Below are 12,800 nucleotides of genomic sequence, written 5' to 3' on the forward strand. Positions count from 1 at the left end.
AATCATTTTTATAGCCTAATCTTGAAAATTTGGTCAAATCTAAGATAAAAGGTTTTTAAAATTATATACTAAGACAACAAAAGAATACCCAGTATCCTCAGCACAAAGGTCCCAAGGTGCCCAGGGTGGGGTGCAAAGCCCACAGTGTTACTCAGCCTCCATGACTGCATTCACCCAGAGTGGTCAGTAGATAAAGAAACAGTATTTAATTTGTTTAGGAAGCTCCAGCCCGCGGTCAGCTGCAGTGTTGTCCTGGGGAGTCTGTGTTTGAGCTGCATTCGTGGCCAGGTTCCCAGTGACTGGACAACCTCCCACTAGGCCCCACCTCTTAGAGGTTCCACGGTCTTCCCTAGCACTGCACTGGGGACTAAGCTTTTAGCACACGGTCCTTAGCAAATGCTATTGCACCTGCTAGGCAGCCAGCACCCCCTTTTGCTTATTTGATTCACTCTCTTGAGGATGAGAAGACATCTCAGGACCATCAGCCCTCTCTGAAAATCTGACAAAGAAATCATTATCCCTATAAACAATGAGTTTATGGGGATAATGACTTACATTATCAAAGCGACAATAGAAAATAGTATAACCGCCTACGGAATAGGATAAAATATTTTGAGGTTAATTTAGACCATATAACATGCATCACTTGTTAGTGTGGACCTCAGCAGCATTCAGTACAAGTGTGCAGTCATAGTCTTGCCAAGTTGCAAAGCATTTCAGCAACCTACAAAGACACCTCAGTTTATCAAGATGGTGGTCAAGCCTCTTTCTCCCAGTACCTAGAAAACACTAACCTTTTCTGTGTCTGCATTTACCTCTGAGCTAGTTCACGATTGAAGGAACCATGTCTGACCCTCTGAATCTGTGTAGAGACAATTGGCCTTACCTGCAGTGGTAGAGCAGAGTTCCAAGGACTCTCCACCTTCCCGACCTGAAGCTAAAGTGTCTACAGATGGAAGCAGTTTTATGTGGTGGGACATGGGCTTTCGGGATATTTGATAGTAAGCCTTATGGAGTCTTAGAATCTGGGATCCATGTGGGTAAATTCATGTTAGCCTGAAAAGCTACACTGACGCCTTCACCAGGGTGCTCCGGCTGAGCTGGAAATGACACACAGATCCCGCCCACCTACCCACATGGCCCTCACCTGATGCCAACTGGAGGGAAGGGGTATGGAGATCTGGTCTGTTGCTATATTACTAATAATTACTAATAATGTTGTAATGATAATTACTGGCCTTCAAGATCTAGTCTTCCCCCACCCCCACCCACCCACACGAGCAGGAGGTCCTCAGGGATGCAGAAATCCTCACATTCACCAAGTGATGCTATAGAATCTTGCTCCTTGATTTAAAACTATTGGTTAAATAAAGACAGCCTGTAGTTAGGCAGAAGAGAGGGAGGCAGGGTTTGGGTTGCCGGGTTTGGGGTCTGAGACACAGGTCATGAAGAGAAGAGGAGAGAGGAAAAAGGAAAAAGATGCCATGGGGTAGATGGATTGTGAGAACGTGGCCATGAGGGCTGGCCAGTCAAAGTAGGAGCGGGCCAGGTGGAACATGGCAAGTTATAACTCAGGGTTATTGACAGGGAAGTAGACAAACTAGCATAGAGGGCTGGTATCTGTCCAGCTCTAGTGCTGTTAAAGCTTGTTATGAATATAAAGGTTTTGTGTCTTTTATTTGAGAACTAAGTGATCAAAGGTGGGTAGAAACCCCCCAATTAATTTTAACTACAACAAAGGGGCCTCTTCACTGCTCATAATACGATTATTATTGAGCATGACCCTGATTTTGGCCCTACCGGAAGCCATCTGTCTTCCAACTCAGTGGCCATGATGCATCACCAAGAGGACTATGCTGACATTCCTCTGGGTGACACCAAGCCTATCACCTGCACAAACAGCCATCTTGGCTTCCTTCCACTCAATGCAGCCTGTGGGCTTTTCCACCCGTGCCCCAGTTCCTGAACAATGACTCAGAGTCTTGTTATTTATTAATAAATGCCTCTGCCTTAAACTAGGCTTGTTCCCTGACTAGCTTGTAACTCAGTTAACCCATTCATACTATTCTACATCTGCCATGTGGCTGGCTACCTTTCCTCAGTTTCATACATCTGACTTTCTTTGACTCCAGGTGGCGAACCTCCCACAACTATTTATCTGAATTCCTCTCTCCCTGCCAGATGTCCCAACTTCTAATCCTGCCTCAGCTTTTATTGACAGGTGATGCTTTTACACAGTACACAGGAGATTCTCTCTACAGGCCTAAATTCCCAAGGCCACACCCCTTCATCCTTAGTATGCCCCCCTCCCCCTTTCCAGGAAATCCAATAGGTTCTGAAAGGGACCCATGGCTCCTTGAAGAATGGTTGCCAACCCTGAGAAATAAGATGTTGCTTTCCTCATCCTCCCAATGGAAGGAATTTAAGTTCTCACCAGGCCTTTGGAAGCCACGCCCACCACACTCTATTTGAGCCTCTTCCACAGCCACTAGCTCTTCTGACTCACTTCCAAAGCCAATCCTGAAGGCATCCTCAAAAACCTCCTCTTTAGAGCCCGTGCAGTGGTGGACAGCTACAATGGGGGAGATTGGCAAAAAGATTTCACCTCACATTCCTGGTGCATGGGACTGAAATTACCAGCAGCAGGGAACTGAGCAGGAGGCAGGGTTTATATACGGTTTCCTGGGGGAGTAGAGCTTTCCAGGGTGGCCTTGGATTGGAGAGATTCTGTGGCCTGCTCTTAAAGCTCAGGGACGGGTGAGATTCCAGGCTCAAGGAGTGGTGTTTTGATTTGTTTTTCTTTGGCCCTGGTCTCAGGTTTGGGGTGAAGTCAGGGTCAGGATGTTTCTCCTTTGCTTCTTTACCCTACAAGCTTTCCTTTAACTCTCCAGCTTAGCACAAAAATCTCCCAAGCTAAGCTTCCAACTTGTGAAAGGAAAAGGCCCAAAGTCATTTCTGCTCCTAGAAATTAGCAACAAATCAAAACGCTACAAGTGTAATTCAAGGGTGGCAGTGTTCGCCTCAAGTCCGAAGTCAAACTTAGCAATGTCATGCACATAGTTGCCTTTACAGTCATGAAGGACACACAGATAAAGGGGTTGTAGAATCTTCCTCTACTGTTACGGAACTCTATCTTCATCATAGAGGAGAGCCTGAGACATCTTTACACAAAGCTGTGAAATCAAGTCCTGGATTGTGTCTGAGACTCTGTGATGCTGGAGATGCCAGAGTCATGGCTTCTCCACACAGGGAGCAGAACTAGCCCAGGATACAGACGTGTACTTCAGGTAGCAAAGCTGGAAGGGCTAGTTCAGCTAAGGCCTCTGACAACAGACACGGAGCCACAGGATTTGGAGTTTGCCCTTCTGGGTCTCAGTCTTGCTTTGGCCTAGTGTTTCCTCACTGTGCCCAGAGCTCTCCCTTTTGTGATGATAACTTATATTCCCCATGTTGGAAGTGTAGGGTAAAAGGGTCAAGGAAAGAACATCCTGACCCTGACTTGACTCCCAAGCCCGAGACCAGGGCAAGGAAAAACAAACAAACAAACAAACAACCCAACCCAAAACAAAACAAAAAAACCAACCAACCAAGCAAACACCAATCCCTAAGCTTTAAGATCAGGCTGCAGAATCCCTCCAATCCCAGGTCACCACTCCCCCAAGAAACCCTATATAAACCCTGCCTTCTGCTCAATTCCCTGCTGTTTCTGTCTGAGTAGAGGTGACCACCCTCCTGGGTTTTTCCTCTCCTAATCGCTTGTGTGAGGTTTGATAGGTGTGACATTGTGGTATTCCTTCGCTCCAAGTTCCAAGGATACTTTCCCAGCAGAGCTGTAACACCTCCATTAGAGAGGGGTTTCCCTTCAGTGATATAACACTTATAGGAAGTATACAGTTGTATATTGGAAGTATCTGATTTGCTTTTTAAAAAACATTTTATTGATTATTTGTGGATTTCATATCATGCGTCCATTCATCTCCCTGTCCTGCCATATCTACCCTCTGCCCTTGCAACCTCCCCCTCAAAAGAAAACAAAATATAAAAAAAAATGAAACCCCCCCCCCATCTTGCTGTGAAAGCTATAGTGTGTCACTCAGTATATCCTTTTGTCCAAATAGCTTTACTTGTAAATGTTAATTGACATAAGACATTGGTCTGGACCGAGGGCCCTGGCTTCTGCCATACTGTCAATACTGGATCCTTACAAGGACCCCTCTCAGATACTCTGTTGTCATGGAGATCCTGCAGCTTTGGATCTGCAGGACTGGCCCCATCACAAGATCCAGCAGTTCATCGATGGGGTAGATGTTGGGGTGAGCCAATTCAAAAGCCCTAGATCTGCTCCTGGGTGGTAGCTGGATTGGTCAGCCCACCAGCTCTCCTTTGCTCGTGCCACCAGGGCCATTGCAATGTCCCAAACTAATCTGTAAGCCCTGCCTGGCCAAGGACCTTTCTAGAATGTTGGGAGTTGTAGATCTTGGAAAATAAAGCCTGGTGGAAAAGTATAACGGCCGATAGGTTTATCCTTATAACCCCTGCAACATGTGACTCAACACTATGTTAGCTGGGAAATGCCAGGAAATGGTCCTGACCAAAGTCCATCTCTTGGTCAGTATTTAATATTTAATAAACATACTTTAAATTTGGCTCAAAATGGTGGAATTGGTTTTTCTCCAGTGAATCTCAGGATAACACATAGTGGCCCCCAGCAAGATAACTTCATTGCAAATTCTCCCTTCACTCCAGAATCCTTGAGTGAAACTACTCAGGGGTGCACACACCTTGGGATAGCTAACTCAACTACCTAAGGTCTCCAGGAAGTATTTAGTACTTACTACTTTGCAGACCACAGAGATGAATGGCTACCCTCAAAGGAAAACAAGTTTGTTTTTTTTTTTAATAGCTTTTCATGACAATTTCCTGCCTGCCTGGTGTCTAGATTCTCCAGTTATGGGATACCCTATCTAGGGATGAAGAAGACTTGGTGCAGAGCTCTCTCACCCCAAATCCTTCATCTAGGGCATAGGGAGGTGTCCCACAACCCATTGGTTATTTCTATTTTTGGTTAATTAGAGAATTTGGTGTCCTGGGGACCCCATGGTGAGATTAAGAGCCAAGTAATAATTTTTAAAAGTTTTATGTTTGGAGAAATCCGGCACTTTGGTGGTGAACAAAAAGGACATGGGGACTTCAGAAGCAGGGAACTCCAGTTGTTAAATGTCATTGTTTCTTTTTATCTATTGTTGTTTTGGCTTGTGGTCTATCTTTTCGTGTTTTGATTTAGAACTGTATTGCAACCAGGTGCCCCCTGCGCAGCCTTACCTCCTGCCAGGGTCTAGCTGACATCGAGGCTGGGCCACAGAATCTCTGATGAAAAGGTCACAGCTTTTGGAGGATGGGATTCACAAAATACAATACTTGGGGCCAGTGGGCAGCTTTGAAAAAACCGAGTTCCATAGGATTTTTAAAAATAATCCAGCACCAAGACACCACTGTCCTTTCGAAAATGGAGGCACTCCTCCCCTGAAATTCCAGTACTGGAGGGAGTAACTATAGTCTTGCCTGTTTGTTTTAAGTGTGTAACTGCACAGTGGCTGCTGCATGCTAGTTCACTGACTGATTTCCCTTGAATGTGTGAGTTCACTGTGTTCTACCTATCTTGATAATCGTTCAGCTACTGCTGTTACAGTCCAGCACTGCCTGTTTGTTTGAATGTGTGAGCTTAAATGTTGTTTTGTTCTGTTCTATTTAATTTTTAAAAAGCTGGCTCTGGAATTGGGTTATGGCTCATATTTTTTTTAGACCCAGGCATGTTTTTAAGTCTATGTCTAGGTCAAAAAGTAAATGTATTATTAGCATGTAAGTTATTAGGGTATGGTTAAAAATCTGTAATATCTGTAACAAAAAACTACTTTAAAACTTGTTAGTCAGGGTTGGTAATTTAAAGTATACGCTTAGATAATTAAAAAAAAAAAAACAAAAACCCATAGGGTATGACTCCATTCTGGTATATAAACCACACATGGCTGGCTGGTCATCATCTTTGCTAGGGTTGGAAGAGGAAGAGTCATAGTTTCACCAACATTTTGACTAAGGGCAGCCATGTGCTAGCAGACGTCTTTGCTAGGGTTAGAGAAGACAAAAAGTCATCTGGCTTCAGTGCCATTTTGACTAAGGGCAACCACATGGTAGGAGCTAACCAAGGAGACAACAGAATCCCAAAGATGCTTTTAAATTGGGATCAGATTTTTGTATAATTCCTGTCCTGTCTTAAAAAGCAGGTTTATATTAAAAAAAAAAATAGGATTTAAGACAATGTTTGTTTAACGAGGTGTTATAACTGCCCATCCATGTTTTAATATAGAGGGTATACCTTGCTGACCGCCATACCTTGTAAGAACAACCCACTTAGCGTTGATTTTAGCGATATTAAGCTAGTCACACTGTCAGAGCTTAGTTTTGCCGTCTAAATATTATGGTTGTGCTCTGTGTCTTCACTCTTATGAAAGGTGCTTTATTTTGGTATTGTAAAAACACACAGTTGAGAAAGTTTAAACTTCCTTAAAGAACTTCTGAAGTTTTACAAAAAAATAAACTAGATATTTAAAAAAAAACAACTTTTAAAAATATTTAAGCTTTAAGGCTATGGGACATTTTACAGTTGATAGGGTATTTTATTATAATGTTTCTATTAATATGCAATCTTAACAAATAGGTAAATAAAAGACTAAAAAAATATGGCCACAACTAGACAAAGACTGAGGAATTCCTATCTTATGATGCAGTAAGAATGACCTTAAGCAGTATGACAGATAATTTGGAACAGTTTATCAACCTATGAGTCATGACCCTTTGGGGAACAAAAGACCTTTTTACAGGGGTAGTCTAGTCTGTCTGCAAGTCAGATAGCTACATTGCAACTGCAAATGGAACAGTGTGATTGCAAAATTACAATTATAAAACAGCAACTAGAACAATGTTTATGGTTGAAGTGACCAGAACATTAAAAACAAAACAAAACAAAACAAAGAAAACTGTGTTATAGGGTTACAGCATTGAAAAAAGCTGAAAAATCACTGGCTTAAAAAATATGCTTCTCTTTAGGTCTATTCAGGCTAACAGAGACTGATTTAAGGAGAAACGTCTAACCTTGCTTTTGCTAGTGTTGTTAAGCTTTAGCTATTTTGGTATGCTGACACATACTGAAAACCATTACGTTCTGTAATGAAATACCATGTAAGGATCAGGAAAGTTCCCAGTCTCTTTATGGACTGTGTTTATGAAATAAAAGTTTTGTTTGATACGAGAAGAGCTTCTATTTTAAATTGTTATTTTAAGGCTGAACCTAACAAGGATGTAATGTAAAGTCCTAGTTTTATAAGAACTACTGACTTGTTATAAACCATTAAGATTAACTGCAAAACATGTCATTACTCACCTTATCAAATCTTTAATATGTTCAGAATTATATTTGTCGTCATCCTAAGTACTAATGTAATTAATTATAGGAATAAGTCTTATTTACCCTCCTGTATATGTTCTCATATACATATATAACCTGAATCAAATAATGAAAAACAGACAGATTGTTTTAACTCAGATATGCTAGATGGTCACTAGCCCTCAAACTTGTCAGAGATCTGCTGAGTATGGCATTTAAGATGCTTAAACTCACTATGACAGCCAAGACTCCCAAATCCTAGCAGTGACCCCCCCAAGATCTCCAAGAAGATAATGGGCACAGCAACAGACATCTCCACCTGGATTGTAGCAACACTAACCACTAGGCAAGACTGCCACGGTGCGTCACCCACTGCTAGGGCCCAGCCCAAACTGGACAAGCAGGACACTGGATAGTTGATTGTCCCACTTTGCCTAGATAAAGTAAGGGCAGTGTCTCCCATGTTCCTCCTCCACAGAAAAACCTCTTTAACTCCTGGGCCTGATGGCCTGATGCCTCTGTCCCTCAATATCATGGAAACCACAGTAGCCTGGGATAACTGTCTAGGTAATGGACTATGGACTAGTGCCTGTCATTTTAATTCATACATAGGCCATTTAGATTATAATTTATCCTTCTCAGGTCTCTGTTCACACTGACTGCTAAGCTAACTATAGTTTTGTCAGACAGGAAACAACAAGCAGCTGGCTCCTTATTCCAATGTAATCAACCAGTTTGTCAGTTCATTAGTTACTTAAAACTACTAGGTCTCTTATTAAAAGAGAGAAAGCAGGTTTGCCTCGCCCAGATAAACAGGTTTCATGATGGAGCACTGGCTGCTACTCAGTCACGAGCTCAAGATTTTACATTTTCTTTGGTTGTCTTCTACATATAGTCTTATGGATGCTTTTTATCAGGCCAAGACGTCTCGGTCCGATCTATCTATATACCTGGCTCTCTGGACAGAAAACACTGCTCATGCCTTTTAACCTAAAGCTATAGTGTTTTGCTAAGACTCAAAGACCTGAGTCTACTCCGGCTGTTTTACAGACGCCTGTTAACTGATCTTTTACAATGTTGATTTCAATACAATGGTAATGCTAATATATCTCTTTTGTAAACTAAAAATTCATGTAAGGTTCAGGGAATCAAAGACGTCATAAGACTTGGATCCACCTGCCATAGGTCAAATGACTCCAGATAAGTTCTACCTAAGGTTCTGCACCTGTCTGTTCCTGAGACTAGGACTTTCCCCTGGTCTCGGGATTCCTCCCCTTTCCCAATTACTAGGAAATTTTAACTTTTGTCTCTAGTGTATATTTGTTTCAACAGAGTTTTCACTTAACTGACAGACTCCAAGCAGGCATCACCTGCAGACTGCAAACTGCTGAGCTTTGGACTTGCTGAAAGCCGATACAAAGTAGTCCAGTGGATGTGATTGCTAATCAGAGGCTTCTGATGAATGCCCCATTGCCCAGCCTTTTACTAACCTTTCAGCCTTCCTGGGCCCTGGCAACAATGCCCTCATGTCAGCTGGAAGTAGAAAGCATGTTGTCCCTCTCCTGCCACCCACCTCCCAAAGGGCTGAAATGATAAGTCAAAAGGAAACTCCCTGGCAAGGGACAAAAATGGCTGCCTGTAAGCTTATCCACAGGTGCAGGCAATGCAGCTGGGTGGTATGGGTCCAAGCTTATTGTGAGTGACTATACAAAGCAGTTCTGCTGACTTGTAGTGTAATTGGTTTCCAGGTGCACAGAACATAACAGAATCTTGGCATTAGAAAGTTTCCTGGTAATTAATAGCAGACACATATGAGAAAGTCTCTTTATAATGGCAGGCTAGCCAGGTAACTGTTACCTAGGCCATAACATTTTACCTAGGTCTAAATATTTTTACGGAGACCTTAATATTTTACCTAGGTCTTAATACTTTACCAGACCCTAACATTTCATCTAGGCCTTAGTAATTTACCTAGGTTCTAACAGTATGTGAGGGGTGCAGTAAAGAAACTACCAAAACAGCCATTTTGTGATTAGTGGGGATGGTTTTTATTGTGGATAAGAGAGACCAACCAGAGGCATCTAGAAGAGTGTGGGGCAGAGAGAAAAATAAGTAGACTGGACATGGCCAGGGCTGGTGAAGTGGGGTGTGGAAACATCCTACAATAAGGGGATGAGGAGCTGGGAGAGGGAAGCCTGTGAGCTAGAGCAAGCCTAGGAGTTTAGGGGAAAAGAGGAGGTGTTTCACACAGTGCTAGTGTGGGGGCTTTGAAGTGTATAATGGGTACTTATGTATAGGAACTGAGGGGTCATGGAGCCAGCATGGGTATGCAACCACTGGTATATGTCAACAGAGAACCATATGTCCCTTTTGCAAGAGGCAAAGGAAATGACTCCTTTTGACATAGTGTTGTGCCCGTTAAAAATGCATTCATAAACCCCAACAGGCCACCAGGGAGCTGACTCCCGATGCAATCGCACTAGGGTTTCTTTATTCATGTTTGCACTTGGGTCACTGCCATCTCTGACACAGCAGAGCAGGAGGGTGAAGCTGAGCTGTCGGTGGGACAAGGTTTTATAGGATATGGTAAGCAAACGGGGGGTTTCTAGCCTGGCACACATCTGATGGGGGGGGGAGTCGTTATGAAATTTGTATTGCCCTTTAACATAATCGGTTGGTGCTGGGAGCCAAACCATAAACTTAACTTTTGCTTTCCTCTTCATTGGTGGTTGTTAGGAAGTGAAGTGTCAGGGGCAGGCTTGTTAGAGACAGTAGCCTGGAAACTAACCTTGTTTGGGAGTAACCTGGAAACTCTCTTTTAGATTGCAGACCATTAAGCTTCAGACTGTGGTATTGTCTCCAGAATAACAACCATTATAATTAACACAGACACCTGGCTCCTACCTTTGAGGACCTCTTGACTTCCAATCAGTGTTTCAGTTTAGCCTCCAACCTCATACAATAACCACATTGCCTCTCTCTGAAAACGTGGCTCAAGCTTTTGATGCCCTATGGCCCACGGTGGTTAGCATCAATGCCAACTTGCCAAGGTCTGGAATCGTCAGAGGAGCCTGGCAGCTCCTCCTCTCCTGTGTTTCATTTGCCAAGACCTAGCAAGAAAAGCCGGTCATGTAAAGAGGCCAGTGCTCTGTGAGAGAAATGTCCTTCTGAAAGGGTTCTGTGTCTCACGGCCAGCACTTGGGGGTCTCCCTTCTCAGTTCATAGCCTGCTTCTATTCATGGGAATGCCTCTTCTTTCTTCCTTTTATTAAATAACTTTTTTCTTTCATTGAAAATGGATTTAAAACAAAAAAAAACAAAAAAAAACAAAGCAAGAGCCTAGAGAGAAAGCTGTTGAAGAGAACTTCTAAAACTTCCGATAAGGATGCTTGTAGTGTAGGTCTCCACAATTATGGCTTCTGGCAAGTGTGAGTGAGGTAGGGAAAGGCCCCGTTTTCTTTAAGGGGCTTGCCACCTGGAGCTTGACCATGTTTCACTGAGTATATGGGCAACACAAATTGGACTTGGTTTTGTTGTTGTTGTTTTCTTTTTGGAGGTGTGTGTGTGAAAAGGTCACAAGGGTGAGGGGTGGACCTGGATGGACTGGGAAGTGAATGTTATTGGACTTCATTATGTGAAATTCCCAAATAATCAATAAAAATATTATGGGGGGTAAAAAGGAAAATATCCTGATTATTGTTTCCCCTCCCTCTACTCCTCCCAGTTCCCTCCCATCTAAATCCAACCCCCTTGTGTCTCTCATTAGAAAACAGACAGGTATCTAAGGGATAATAATGAAATAATTAAATAAAATAAAATGAGATAAAGGACTTGGGAGGCAGAGGCAGGCAGATTTCTGAGTTCGAGGCCAGCCTGGTCTACAGAGTGAGTTCCAGGACAGCCAGGGCTACACAGAGAAACCCTGTCTCGAAAAACAAAACAAAACAAAACAAAAAAGAGAGAGAGAGAGATAAAAGAAAAAGAAACTAATTGGAATAGGGCCAAACAAACAAGTAGAAAGAAAAGCTCCCAAGAAAAGGTACAAGAAACCAAGAAACAGATACAGACACAGAGACCCACACTTGTTATACATCCAGGAATCCCATAAGAACACCAAACTGTAGGCTGATATATATATAAAATATATATGCAAAACCTGTAGGGAAAAAGAATAAATAAGAATAAAAATAAAATTCAAAAATAAAAGGCCCTGATATGACATTATGAGACAAGGAACCTCCGAAGATGCCACTGAGTGTGTTTCTCTGTTGGCCATTGACTGCTGGGCACGCAGCTTCCCCTTAAGAGTAGTTGGTTTCCCCTGTGAGTCTCCCTTGGAGGAGGTCTTGTTGTTGTTTTGTTTGTTTGTGTTTAATTTGCAGGTGGTTATCAATTGGAGATAGCTTCTGGCTTAGGGATGGGGCATGTGTCCACTTCTCTCAGCTCTAGGACCCTGTCTGGTGCAGACCCATGCAGACCTCAGTCTCTGTGAGTTCATACTTGCAATGTCCTGTGGTTAGAGAGTCCTGCCCTTGGTGTCCTCTACGCCTCTCTCTGGCTCTTATACTCCTCCTGTCTCCTCTCCCACAGGTTCCCTGAGCTTCACTTACTCTTATTGTCTGGCTGTGGGTCTCTGGATGTGCTCCCATCTGCTACAGGAGGAGGCTTCTCTGATGATGGCTGAGCAAGGCACTGATCTAGGAGTACAGCAGGGTGTCATTAGGAGTCTGTCTGCTGCTATGCTCCTTTTGTAGAACAGTAGTATTTGGTTTCCCCCTAGGTCCCTGAATTATATAGTCTAAGGTTTTTTTGGCCGTTCAGGCACCATTGGGTATGGGCTCCATCCCATGGAGTGGGCCTTAAATCAAGTTGGCTCCACCCACAAGCATTGTGCCACCATTGTCCTGACATGTCTTTCAGGCAGGCCACCATTGTAGCTGGAAGGGTCTGTAGCTGGGTTGGCGCTTGCATTTTTCCTTTGGCAGACTGCGGAGTACTGTCCAGTACCGTCCAGTACCGAGAATACTAGTAAGTAGGGGTGAGGACTCTCTGTAGGCTCTAGCTCTAGTTCTCCAATGAATTGTGCAGGTGTTATTTTCAGCAAGAGTCTTGCCATCCATTTGTGGAGAGCAACCTACATGAGATTTCACACCTTTGGAACGCCTGGGTTGTCTGGGGGATTCCTATGGGACTCCTTTGGTTGGCAACTTGATTAGATGTGAGCCGTCCCCAGTAATGAAGCTTCATTTGGTGATCAAAGATGTCCAGAGGTTCTGTCTCCCCCATAATTCATTGATTTCATTAGATTACCTTTATAAATGACTATAACTTAGGAAGCTTCTATATATTAGATTCTTATA

Source organism: Arvicanthis niloticus, chromosome 6 (genome assembly GCF_011762505.2).
Source record: "Arvicanthis niloticus isolate mArvNil1 chromosome 6, mArvNil1.pat.X, whole genome shotgun sequence".
Taxonomy (NCBI): domain Eukaryota; kingdom Metazoa; phylum Chordata; class Mammalia; order Rodentia; family Muridae; genus Arvicanthis; species Arvicanthis niloticus.